Source organism: Saccopteryx leptura, chromosome 12 (genome assembly GCF_036850995.1).
Source record: "Saccopteryx leptura isolate mSacLep1 chromosome 12, mSacLep1_pri_phased_curated, whole genome shotgun sequence".
NCBI classification, from domain to species: Eukaryota; Metazoa; Chordata; class Mammalia; order Chiroptera; family Emballonuridae; genus Saccopteryx; species Saccopteryx leptura.
Window position 1 is genome coordinate 36,504,929 of NC_089514.1, and position 13,632 is coordinate 36,518,560.

The following is a 13,632-nucleotide window of genomic DNA, read 5'->3' on the forward strand; positions in this document are numbered from 1 at the left end:
AGCAGCTACATTTGAAAGAAATAAGGATTTCTGCTCTATTTAAGGGAAAGGATGGAGAACGGTCACTTTCTGCATAAGACTTGTTCTGAGAAGATAGATCTGGGCTCGGCATCACTTTAGAAATCCCTGCAAAGTCAACAGGGTATAAGGGAAAGGAGCAGGCTCTGAAGATTTATTTTATTTCTGTTTTAATGAATCCCGGAGCCAAAGTTTAAATGCAAACAATGACAACCCTTCAGTAACCTTACCTTTAATTCACTCCTAAAAATGTATCTCTTATGCATTTGCCATCATATATACCTTAATAAATTTTCCCTGAAAAAAAAATGCTATTCCTCACCACATTTGGGCTGTCAGGTATCATGACAACTTTTAAGGATGAGAAATATATTCTAAAGAAGAGCAAGTTTTAACAGTGGTATTTAGACTTTGTGAACCCACAGAATGTTTCCAACTTTACAATATCCTTTCTATAAAAAGAAAATAAAATTAGTACTACCCATCCTCATGTAAAAGCTATAAGGGTTCTGAAGCTTATCCTAAAATTGTTTCAAGGTTCTGGACAAGGAGATACTACATGATCACATTATTCTACCTTTATTTCTGCATATTAATATAAAATCATGACCCAACAGAAGGAAGCAATTCATAAATTAGGGCCAGGCTAACATTCTAACATTGAGGCTTAGCATTTATTTTCTTTTCTTTCTTTTTTTTTTTTTCTGAAGCTGGAAACAGGGAGGCAGTCAGACAGACTCCCACATGAGCCCGACAGGATCCACCCGGCACACCCATCCGGGGAGACACTCTGTTGCGACCAGAGCCATTCTAGCACCTGGGGCAGAGGCCAAGGAGCCATCCCCAGTGCCCAGGCCATCTTTTGCTCCAATGGAGCCTTGGCTGCTGGAGGGGAAGAGAGAGACAGAGAGGAAGGAGAGGGGGAGGGGTGGAGAAGCAGATGGGCGCCTCTCCTGTGTGCCCTGGCCGGGAATCGAACCCGGGACTTCCACACACAAGGCCGACACTCTACCACTGAGCCAACCAGCCAGGGCCAGCATTTATTTTCACAAAAGTGCTACCATCAATTTAAATCCCTATTGTGTATTTAAGTTCCATAAATATTTTAGTCTCTATATTTCCTTTGATGTGGTCAAAACTTTCAGAGACAAATATACCTGTAATCAATATATTAGGTCTTAATAAGTATTCACAATTGTTAAAAATTAATTAGAAAGCTAAACAAATTATTATGCACTTAATTACTTATATTCTCCTTGGTAGGCATTAGAAAATGGCCTTTGACTATAATTTGTAAAGAAGAGATAGGAAGAAACATTTGAAAAGCAGCTAAATTTTTGATAAGGTATCAATTGATTGATGTCTCTCTCCCTCCCGTTCTTCCTTCCTTTCACCTTTCTTTCTTCTTTTTTTAAGGTTCTGCTGTGTTTACTGAGTTGGGCACAGGAGGACAGTGGGAAATTAATCCTTTGATAACACAAGAGGAAGAAAATCAGTCATTTTGGTGCCCTGAAAGCAGTTAGTGAAAGTGGCCAGACATAGGAGAGCAGCTTGCTAGTTCGATGGAATAGAAAAAGCAACATATGAAAGCAAAGGTCAATTTCCAGAGTAGTCAGCAAAGAAAAGAATAAAAATAGGTGGACAAGAGCCTGACCAGGTGGTGGCACAATGGATAGAGCATTGGCCTGGGATACTGAGGACCCAAGTTTGAAAGCCCAAGGTTGCAGGCTTGAGTGTGGGCTCATCTGGTTTGAGCACAGGTTCACCAGCTTGAACATGGGGTTGTCATGCCATCATAGACATGACCCCATGGTCACTGGCTTGAGTCCCCCAATCAAAGCACATATGAGAAAGCAATCAGTGAACAACTATGGTGCCACAACAAAGAATTGATGCTTCTCATCTTTCTCCCTTCCCGTCTGTTTTTTGTTTTTCTCTCACTTAAAAAAAAATAGGTGGACAAGAGAAAGTATCAAGGAAAGCTGGTTGGACTGAGCTCTGTTCAATGTGAGTACTTTGTATGTTAGTGTGAAATGGGAGACAATTGAAACACTAGATGGGGGAGTGAGGGGGAACTAGTGAGGTTTTAGCCATAATTAGTTGGATGACAGGCCTATGGGTGACCCCAGGCCTCGAGATGATCATCCAGCCCAGGGGTCAGGAACCTATGGTTTGTGAGCCAGATGTGCTCTTCTGATGGCTGCATCTGGCTCACAGGCAAATCTTTAATAAAAAATAATAATAACGTTAAAAATATAAAACATTCTCATGTATTACAATCCATTCATTTCCTACCACTCGTGTTCATGGTTGCAGGCGGTTGGAGCCAATCACAGCTGTCCTCCGGGACAACACCAAATTTTTATTGGATAATGCGTAATGTACATGAGTCATTGTGAGGTCAGAAAGTAAACTTTCCTCCTTTTAATCAAGTAGTCAGCTAGCTAATTGCAGAAACCCTTTTGATGAAGAAGATGGCTAAAATAAAAAAAGATGAGGAGTATTATACTTTTCAGCAGAAATGGACAGAGGAATTTGCCTTTGTGGTGAGAGCAGGTTGCAGTGTGTCTAATATGCAATGATAAAATTGCATCGATGAAACAGTCAAATATAAAGGGGCACTTCAACACATGCGGTAATATATTTGCATTGAAAAATCCAGTGGAGGACAGTAGGAAGAAAGCATGTCAAGAGCTACTGTGCAGAGTGCAAGCTAGTCAGCAGCAACTCCGTGTTTGGACCCAACAAGGTGACTGGAATTCAGCTAGCTTTGCTGGTGCTTTAGCAATTGTGAGAAACAGAAAGCCACTCACAGATGGGGAGTATGCCAAAACATTCATGCTTGATGTTGCCAATGAACTTTTTGATGACTTTTCAGATAAAGACAAGAAAATCAAATGAATAAAAGACATGCCTCTGTCGGCAAGAACTCTTCACGATCGTACCATCATGATGGCAAATCAAACTGAGGCAACACAAGTGAAGGACATAAATGCAGCACCATTCTTTTCTCTCGCTTTGGATGAGTCAACAGACGTAAGCCATTTATTCCAGTTCAGCGTGATTGCAAGGTATGCTGTCGGTGACACACTACGTGAGGAAAGTCTTGCTGTTTTGCCTATGAAAGAGACAACAAGAGGGGAGGATTTATTCAAGTCTTTCACTGAGTTCGCTAAAGAAAAGAATCTACCAATGGATAAACTTATTTTGGTATGTAATGATGGTACTCCGTGCATGGTGGGGAAAAACAGAGGATTCGTAGCGCTTCTTCGTGAACATGAAAAGAGACCCATCCTAAGCTTTCATTGCATTCTACATCAGGAGGCGTTTTGTGCTCAGATGTGTGGCGAGCAGCTTGGTGAGGTGATGTCGCTTGTCATTCGGGTGATCAACTTTATTGTTGCCCGAGCTTTAAATGATCGCCAGTTTAAAACACTGCTGGATGAAGTTGGGAATAATTATTCTGGTCTGCTTCTGCACAGCAATGTGCATTGGTTGTCAAGAGGGAAGGTGCTCAGCCATTTCGAGGCTTGCCTGAGCGAAATCCAGACTTTTCTTGAAATGAAAAAAGTCAAGCATCCTGAGTTAGCTAACATTGAGTGGCTCCTGAAGTTCTACTATCTTGTGGACATGACTGAACATCTGAACCAGCTCAATGTGAAAATGCAAGGTGTTGGAAATATACAGTCTTATCCCTTCAACAAGGAGTGTTTAGCATTTGAAAACAAGCTGGAACTCTTCATCGCCGACATTGAAACAGGTTGTTTACTACACTTTGAAAAACTGGGAGAGTTTAAAGATACATGCACAGCAAGTGACCCTGCTCAATATCTTGATCTCCAGCAGCTAGCGGGATTCACATCTAATCTCCTGCAGTCATTTAAAGTGTGCTTTGGAGAATTTCATGAGCGCGCTCGTCTTTTTAAGTTCATCACCCATCCACACGAGTGCTCATGGACAGCGCCAACCTGAGTTACATCCCCGGTGTCTCCGTCAGAGATTTTGAGCTACAAGCTGCTGACCTGAAGGCCTCAGATATGTGGGTGAATAAGTTCAAATCACTGAATGAAGATTTGGAATGACTTGCATGACAGCAAGCAGAGTTGGCGAGCAAACACAAGTGGGGAGAAGTGAAAAAACTTAACCTGCAGACCAGCTGATTGTCAAAACTTGGAATGCGCTTCCTGTCACATACCACACACTGCAGTGTGTGAGTACTGCTGTACTGACAATATTTGGCTCTACGTATGCATGTGAGCAATCTTTCTCACATCTAAAGAATGTTAAGACCAACCTATGATCACGTTTAACAGATGGAAGTCTCAACACCTGTATGAAGCTTAACCTCACCGCGTATCAACCAGACTACAAAGCCATGAGCAAAACCGTGCAGCACCAGAAGTCGCATTAATGGTAAGAAGTACTTTATTCATCATTGGTTAGCAACAGGATAACAACGTTATTAAAAAGAATTCAGAGACTTATTGTACTTTAAAAGTGTTGGTCTTACATAAAATGCACACATTTACTTGTATTTAGTGTTAAACATATTGCATGGCTTTCATGGAGTTACATTTTAAAATATGTAGCATTCATGGCTCTCTCAGCCAAAAATGTTCCCGACCCCTGATCCAGCTGGAAGGAAACCAACAGGCTACAAGGAAACATCGCTATGGCCTGTGGTGCTAGGATCACCTGAGACAGGTTTTAGAGAGAAAAGAGAATACAGAAAAAATATGCTACTTAAAAACTATTATAACAACAACTTGAGAGCTATTTTTCTAAGTGCCAAGAAGAAAATAGCTTAACAGCTGTTCCTGCCTGTAGGAATTGACAGAAGCCAACTCTCAGAAGTAATTTCCCAGAAAGCAGCACTGGCCCAACACAACTGAGAGGTTAGCAAATAATCAACATCACTTTTTAAAACTGTTTTGAGCCCTCCAGATGAACAAAACAAAACAAAAAACCCTGATGTTGTTCTTTACAAGATTACTTTATTAATAACCTGATAATTTTAGAGGTAACCTTGAGTTCTCAGAGACCACAAATAAGATTGGGGAAGAAGTCAGCCTGAATGAGAAGACAAAGGAGTTCACATAAAAGAAGACTTCATATTCAAGTCTCTGAGAAGTCCCAAATTACCTTCTGTAGAAACCACATTTATAGAACATACTTGCACCATCATTTTGCATGAAGGTCCCAAAGGCTGGATTGCTGATGAAATGATCCTGATGGTGGCACTATCCAGGAGAGACTTGTGAAGGCAATCCCCTTACTGTAAAAGGTAACCCCTACAGTTACAAAGTCTGCTCTCGGCCTTTCCAGTCCAAAGGGCAGATGTTCTCAGTAACCTAGAGGGATCAGTCTCTCTGTAATGAAGTTCTGTTAACTGACTATGCATGAGACTGATCTATATATATACATCCAACCACAATTCCTCAATGACCAGTCATTCATGTAAAATGGCAGTCACATCATTTGAGTGACTAAATCCCTAAACTCCTTGCTAATGCTTCCTTTGTCCCAGATTCAACAAGACAGTGTTTCAGAATATTTAAGAACTCAGACTTGGAATTGTAACTGCCCCAGTGTGAATCCCAGCTCTGCCACTTACTAACAATTTGTTTTGGGGTAAGTTTTTTAGTCTCTGAGGAATCAAGTTCCTTCATTTTTACAATGGGGTTAATAATGGCCCCACAGAGTCTCTATAAGAACTAAATGACCTAATACATATAAAGCACCCAGAACAGTGTCTGGCACACAGCAATAATCAAATACATTGAGCAGTTATTAGCAAGATTATTGAAAGCCCCCTTTTTTTTTAAACAGATGGTCACTTGGTAAATGTCACATGGAAGATCCAGGGCAGTAAGGTGGTGGTAGTGGTAGTGTTACATTTAATTTCCAGTGAAGCTAAATTAACAAGTTTGCTTTTTATCTACCAAGTGTAGAGTCTTCCTTAGTGGAGCAGTACTCACAAAAATCAGGCAGGTCTTCACTTTCTGAATCTCAATTTTCTAGGCTTTCCACTTTTCTCCATCAGGATCATTCTGTCTTTAGATGTGTTAATATCACTGATTTAATGTCATTCAAGTGTGATTTCCTTGGGGCTTAGAGACATTATATATTGATTAAATTAATTCAACTGTCAGAGTTTTAGAAGCACAGTCTACATCACACCCTATTAGATGTTGGGGTGGAAGGCTATATAGCAAACCCTGTCCATGTCCTGCTCCATATCACCTTCGCCCACTTGACTTCACCTGGAATAGGCAATTCCTGGCACTTTGTATGTATGCCTGTATTGCTATTCTTCCTCTATCTGAGTGCTTAAAATAATTACATTTTAAAATTGCTGTGGGAACGATGCTATTAGATAATAGAGAATAAGAGATTACCTAACTATGTCACTGGGTCCAATGAGACTAATCATGGGCAAGTCATATCTGTCTCCTCAACCTTTCAAATCTTCTTTTTTGGCCATACATGTCTCACTTTTCCAAGAACCAATCCCAAGATACCAACCCAGTTTTACATGGCTCAATCCTCAGGTCAGACAAGGTTTAAGTAGTAATGGCTTAAAACAGTTGTCTCCAAACATTAACATTAACTATCTAAACAGTAAGAAGCTGAGCATACATCCCCCAAATGTTTGTTCTTATATACTAATATACATATACTATTGTTATTTAATTTAAATATAAACAACAGACATTTGGAAAGATGAGAAGACCAAATATTATTAGAATATTAACTACAAATATTGATCGACTTATTACCTATGCCACTTATGACCATTCGACTTTACAACCACAATCGCTAGCCATGACTGCTCCGCATCTGACAGTGCAAGCGTTGTCCAGCTGGGCATATGAAAGTGTGGACCAGCTTCCAGCAGCACTACTATCTCTGCGTGCACCATTTCAACTGTTATCCCAGACTCGGTACAGCAATTTGTATTTTGTGTCTTGGATATTTTTCATCAAACCCCTCCCAAGATGTCTACCAAGAAGAAATCGTCTTTGCAAATATTAAACCAGTTGTACTGGTAATGCAGTGTTTTACTTAAACCTGATGAATGTAAAAATAAGAAACAAAATGGTGTTGAGATGATACAAATGGCATAAAATGAACAAAGAAAATTATGATATACAGTGTGTCCATAAAGTCATAGTGCACTTTTGACCGGTCACAGGAAAGCAACAAAAGATGATAGAAATGTGAAATCTGCACCAAATAAAGGGAAAAGCCTCCCAGTTTCTGTAGGATGATGTGGCAGCATGTGCACATGCACAGATGATGACGTAACACCGAGTATACAGCGGAGCAGCCCACGGCTGTGCCAGTCGAGATGTGAACGGTACAGAGGAAAGTTCAGTGTGTTCTGTGGCTTGCTAAATTCTAATCCGTGACCAAAGTGCAACATGAATATCAGCACGTTTATAACGAAGCACCACCACATAGGAATAACATTACTCAGTGGGATAAGCAGTTGAAGGAGACCGGCAGTTTGGTGGAGAAACCCCGTTCTATTAGGCCATCAGTCAGTGACGAGTCTGTACAGGCTATAATACGGGATAGCTACCTAACGAGCCCTAAAAAATCTGTGCATGAGCCCACATTGAGCTGCACTGAATAGGTATGAAACTGGGAGAGTTCTCCTTTAATTTGGTGCAGATTTCACATTTCTATCATCTTTTGTTGCTTTTCTGTGACCAGTCAAAAGTGCACCATGACTTTATGGACACACTGTATAACAATAATGAAAGAAAATTATGATAAAATATGACTTAAAGATTTTTATAACATCATTTCACAGTACTGTACATATAGCCTACTCAACTTACGACCAAATCGTGTTACGACTGGTCTGTTAGAACCAATTGTGGTCATAATTCAAGCACTAGCTGTAGTTAATCTTAAGTCTACATCCTAATGAATCATTTTGTACACAGCCCAGGGTAAACATTCCCTGATTAAAAGAGCATTGCTTGAGGTATTTGGTACATATCACACTGCAACTCAAATTTAAAGCCAAAAAGAGTGGAAGATGCAACTCTGTAGAAATCATGGTAAGGAGTTGGGGCAACACGTCATTACTATCCAGCTTCTCTATTTAGCGTCTGCTGACACTCAAAAGAAGAAGATGACTCCTGGGTTGGCATGGACCTTCCATCTCCCCACTGTGACTCCACTCCCTCCATAGCTGGAATGGGTGGGAGTGCTCCATTCTTGCCCCCCTCCCGGCCTTTCCCGACACCACAGGGGCACAGGACAGCCTTGTTACTGTTGTGCGATGGTAAAAGCCTCTCTACGCAGCCTTTTTCCCGTTCCAGTGATGAGAGTGAAGGCTGCCTCATTCACACCAGATGGAGATAAAAGTCTACTTTCCTACTCAGCGTTCTCTGACACCACCCTGGTGGGGAGATGGCAGCACCTCATTATAGCTGGACAAGAGTTGATGTCTAGGTGCCTCACTTGGCTTTTGCTGGCAGGGGTGGGGAGAGGGGCTGCTGCCCCCCCCCATTTAAATGTAGTAAAGTAATATTGTCTAAACTTTTTCTATCTTGCAGGCTGACCCCTTCTTGGTCCTCTGACTTGAAAGCACAAGCTTTAGTTTGGACTTCTAATCTGTCTGTTGGCCTTTGCCAGCCACCTATATATCAACACCATGTTTGAGATACATGAGCCAACAGAAAACTCAGGAAACTCACCACCATGTTGGATTTGGGGTTCCAAAGTTGACAGAGTCATCTTACATAATTTAATATATGTTATATTTATATTTTAGTTATATTCGGTTGGGTACATATTTCCAGAAGTGGAATTAGGATCTGTTTTATGTGAGATATTTAACCTTCCTGAGTCTCAATTTCTTCATTGGTACAATGACAAGACTATATTGATCTTGTAGAGTTGTTAAGGTAATTATAGATAATATTGTTGAAGTTAGCCTGGCATGTTACTAAGGACAATTATGTAGACATTCTTTCTAAGAATCGCTGGTTGTGTGAATGAGTCAGTGCAGTGCTGCTCTGTGAAACACTGGGTTTAACCACTCTGGGCCGGATGACATATACTGTCTACAGACATATGTATAGAAGATGTTTCTACAGTACTAGTTTAATTATATATACAGGGTGTCCTCAGGTTACAACAATCTTGACATACGACATTTCAAGTTTATAATGCTCACTCCCATAAAAACTTCAAAAAAATGAGATGTGTTTTAGCTTATGCCGTTAGCATCGTACTTACAGACTACATGGGTGAACTAGGTTGGTGGCAAGCAGTGGAAGAATACGTAGTAATGCAGCATAAGAGTGAGGGAGTGGCATCTTTCAGTGCTTACCTACCCCATTTTGGACTTTTAAAAGCACAAGTGCTCTGTTTACGTTAGGCTAGGGTATGTTTTGACTTACACCAAAATTCGGGTTATGGCACTGTCATAGGAACAGAACTGTGTCGTAATGTGAGGACCACTGTACTATATAAAGAAAGGTTAGCCTGGAGCATGGCACATTCTGGTTTAAAAAATAAGAAAAGACAGTTATTATTATGACATGGTAATGGCATCAGTGTTTTTAATTTTTACAGTAACAATGAGTGCTGTAACTGTCTAAAGCAGTTATTGAATAGACCTGTTTGAAACAAGGTATTGGTGAAATAGGATAATATTAATGACAAAGAGTTCAAATTTCTGTGAAGACTAAAGAAATAAAAGCATGTTAAAATATAAGGTATAAATTAAATTTTAGATAAAAGAAAGTTGCTGTGATGATATTTATTAGCAGTCATAGTAATATAGCAAAAGATTTGTAAACCATATTACTTAGACTTTTTTTTTTTTTTTTTTTTTGCATTTTTCTGAAGCTGGAAACGGGGAGAGACAGTCAGACAGACTCCTGCATGCGCCCGACCAGGATCCACCCGGCACGCCCACCAGGGGCAACACTCTGCCCACCAGGGGGTGATGGTCTGCCCCTCTGGGGCGTCGCTCTGCCGCGACCAGATCCACTCTAGCGCCTGGGGCAGAGGCCAAGGAGCCATCCCCAGCGCCCGGGCCATCTTTGCTCCAATGAAGCCTTGGCTGCGGGAGGGGAAGAGAGAGACAGAGAGGAAGGAGGGGGGGTAGAGAAGCAAATGGGCGCTTCTCCTATGTGCCCTGGCCGGGAATCGAACCCGGGTCCCCTGCACGCCAGGCCGACGCTCTACCGCTGAGCCAACCGGCCAGGGCCTAGACTTTTTTTTTTAAGTTTAGGGTGGAATACAACTCAGGAAACCACAGTCTGGTTCCTAAAATTAATTAAAACCTTATCTGGTGGTTGCACAGTGGAGAGAGTGTCAGACTGGTACACAGAGGACCCAGGTTCAAAACTCTGAGGTCAACAGCTTGAGCACAGGCTCATTCAGCTTGAGCACAGGGTTACTGGCTTAAGCATGGGGTCATAGACATGACCTCATGGTCGCTGGCTTGAGCCCAAAGATTGCTGGTTTGAGCAAGGGGTCACTCACTCTGCTGCTGCCCCCAGGTCAAGGCACATATGAGAATGCAAGTGATGAACAACTGAGGTGCCACAACAAAGAGGTGATGCTTCTCATCTCCCTTCCTGTCTGTCTGTCCCTCTCTCTGTCTTTCTCTCTGTCTCTGATCCCCCCCCCAAATAAATAAATTCAATCTTTAATGTAGTCTCAAGAAAACACTAACAAGATTATATTTATAATAAAAAAGAATTAGAAAACTTAAAAATCCTCCTGGCCCTGTCCAGTGGCTCAGTGTATAGAGTGTCATCCCAGAATGTGGATGTCCCAGGTTCAATACCCAGTCAGGGCACACAGAAGAAGCGACCACCTGCTTCTCTCCCCCCTCTCTTCCCCTTCTCTTCCACTTCCCTTCCCATAGCCAGTGGGGCAATTGGTTCTTGCGTGGCCCCAGGCACTGAAGATGGCTCAGTTGGTCTGAGCACATTGGCCTCACATGCTAAAAATAGCTCAGTACTCATGCATCAGCCCCAGACAGGGGGTTGCCTGGCAGATCCTGGTCAGGGTGTATGTGGGAATCTGTCTCACTATCTCCCCTTCCCTCACTTAAAATAAAAAAAAGCTTTCTTACCCTCTTCATGTCTTAAATACCTCAGCTGCCTCTGTAGTTTCCTGCTTTCTCTCCCAACCCAAGTTATATTGATATATTTATCATTTTTTCTTCCACAAAGGAAACCCATGCTTAATAACTTTATTTTCCAATTCCCCTCAGGACAAATTCTACTAGAGACAATAAATTCTCCTCTGTTAATTAAATATTTTCCTTTATACCACCCACCTTATCAAATCCCATAGCTTTTCAGTGCTAGAATAATAAGCATGATATAAATGTATATATCTTCCTACAATGAGGCAGAAATCACATTGCATCTGAGCAGATTTTTAAAGAGGGATGGGGTAGATACAGGTGTAGTACAATGTGTATGGGTGTAAACTTTGGAGCAAGACAAGCCAAGTTCAAATTCTTTGCTACTTTTTTAGCTTTGTGCCTTGGGCAATTTATGCCAATGGTGTCTGTCTCATCAAGCTCTCTGAAGAACAGGGAAAATAATGAAATAGAGGATCAGATGAATTAGTATGTGTAAATAACTACCTGTCACACAGAAAGTGCTAATAAATATATCTATTTTAATGACTCTTAAATCCTTGCTTTCTTTAAATTACACTGACCTGATCATGCACTTTTTCTCCATTTGCACTGACAGAGGAAATCAAATTGGAAATTGTGGTTGTGTTTGAAAAAACCCTATGTCAGGAATTTATTTTCAATTTGTTGAGATAGGAGACCTTAGTGAAAGAAAAAATTTATGCCTGAGAAAATAATCCCCAATAGATGAACAGATAAAAAACTCTTAGACCAAGAAGAACACTGGCAACTTCCATAGGACACAGCCATCCTCACTAGAACTGTTAAGTGGCAGCCTGTATAACATACAGAATTCCATTCAACCTCATGAGTCCAAAGCCCTCTTATTTATTCTAAGACAGTTTACACGCATAGTTTATGGGAAAACAATGCTGGAAGACTAGGTTTCACAACTATTTGGAAGTTGGTCAGCCGAAAGCCATTGAATCGTATTCTAATCCATGAAAAAGGCAAGGAATCAGTCTATTTACAGTCAGACTGATCTGCTCACTTTTAGTAATTAAAGGAATAGATTTGACTGTTTTAGGATAGCTAAGGATAACTCTATAGCTCTACTATCATATAGTTAGAGCTTTAAAATTAATAAAATAAATGACGTCAGAGAAATGGCGCCATGAGGAGTACTCACGGTACCTCTCCCTGAAACTTCAACAGATTCAACAACTAGAGACAGAAAAACAATTTCAGGAGCATCTGAAATACACATACATCAAACAAAGGTATGATTGGGCAAAAAGATGGCTGAATATATAGTCCACTCTGAAGGAAATAAGACAGAGAATGGATTATTCCGCTTTCCTCACTGACCTGAGCAAGGGCTGCTTTCACCTGGAACTGAGAGAAAGCAAGGGCTGGGGGCATGGAAAGAGCTGGGCTAGGGCAGAGACATTCAAGCCGAGGAGAGAGTGTGCCCGCGGTTCAGCCACGAAGAGCTAATGCCAGCGGCAGACCCTGGCAGAGGTGGGCGAGCACAGGCAGTGTGCGAGTGGATCAGAGACTGTCAGTAGTGACCCTCCGTGTGGGCTTTGACCAGAGTTTCTGAATAATTATGGCTTCCCAAACAACAGTGCACGGGAAGTACATGAAAGCCGGCTTCCCTACACCTGGACCTGTCTGGACGCGGCACCTCCACCAGCCATACAGGCTAACAAAGCACACTCCTGGGGAAGAGAACTGCAGAAGTGGTGGGGGGAAGGGCGCACAGGCAGCTTGCAGACAGCCCCTGGAGAGCAGACCTGGGGAGAGCTGAGGCATATTAGACATGCCTGGAGGCTCATAGAAAGACACCTGAAAGGAAATTGGCTCCCAGCCTTGCCTGATTATGCTGGCAGCTCTGGCTGGCAAAGCCTTACCCAGAACCCTGTGTTGAGTGAGGATAGAGGGGGGATTTGGCAGCTCTTAGACCTTCTTGCTCTCCAGGCAGTGGCTGGGGCAACTTCACAGTTGGGTCCCAGGCTGTTGGTTAAGGAAAAAGAGATTTGGGGAGATGCTCCAGAAAAACAGACTCTCCCATTGTCGGAGCCTGCAAACGCTAACAAGCCCTGCCCACTAACGGGACTGAGGCTTAGTTTATGTCATCACCATAGCGACACAACAGCAACTCTCTTTTAAGAGTGCCACAGGGGCAGAACCTGGGATACAGTGTCACCCGCCAAAATGAGAGAGAAGAAAGAAAAAGGAAGAAGATAACTTCTCAAAACCAGAAAATATCCACAGGCTTTATAACTTTTTCCATTTCTTTTCTTGTATTTTTTATCTTTTTTTTTTTTCCTTCCACCTTGGTCATTTTATCCTCTTTCCATTTTATTCTTTTCATTTTAAACATCATTACCCATAGGTGTTACATTTTTCATTCTTTTTTTTTTCTGTAAGTGTTACATTCCAAAAAACTTAACTCAATTTTTTTTCTTTTTGTTTCTTCTTTT

General features: G+C 41.5%; 1 non-coding gene across 1 annotated transcript; it reads right to left on the reverse strand.

The window, feature by feature from the left end:
- Positions 1-976: 976 nt before the first annotated feature.
- On the reverse strand, positions 977-1,052 carry TRNAT-UGU (transfer RNA threonine (anticodon UGU)). Its single transcript has one exon. It is a non-coding gene; the product is annotated as a tRNA-Thr (tRNA).
- Between the last annotated feature and the right edge of the window lie 12,580 nt (positions 1,053-13,632).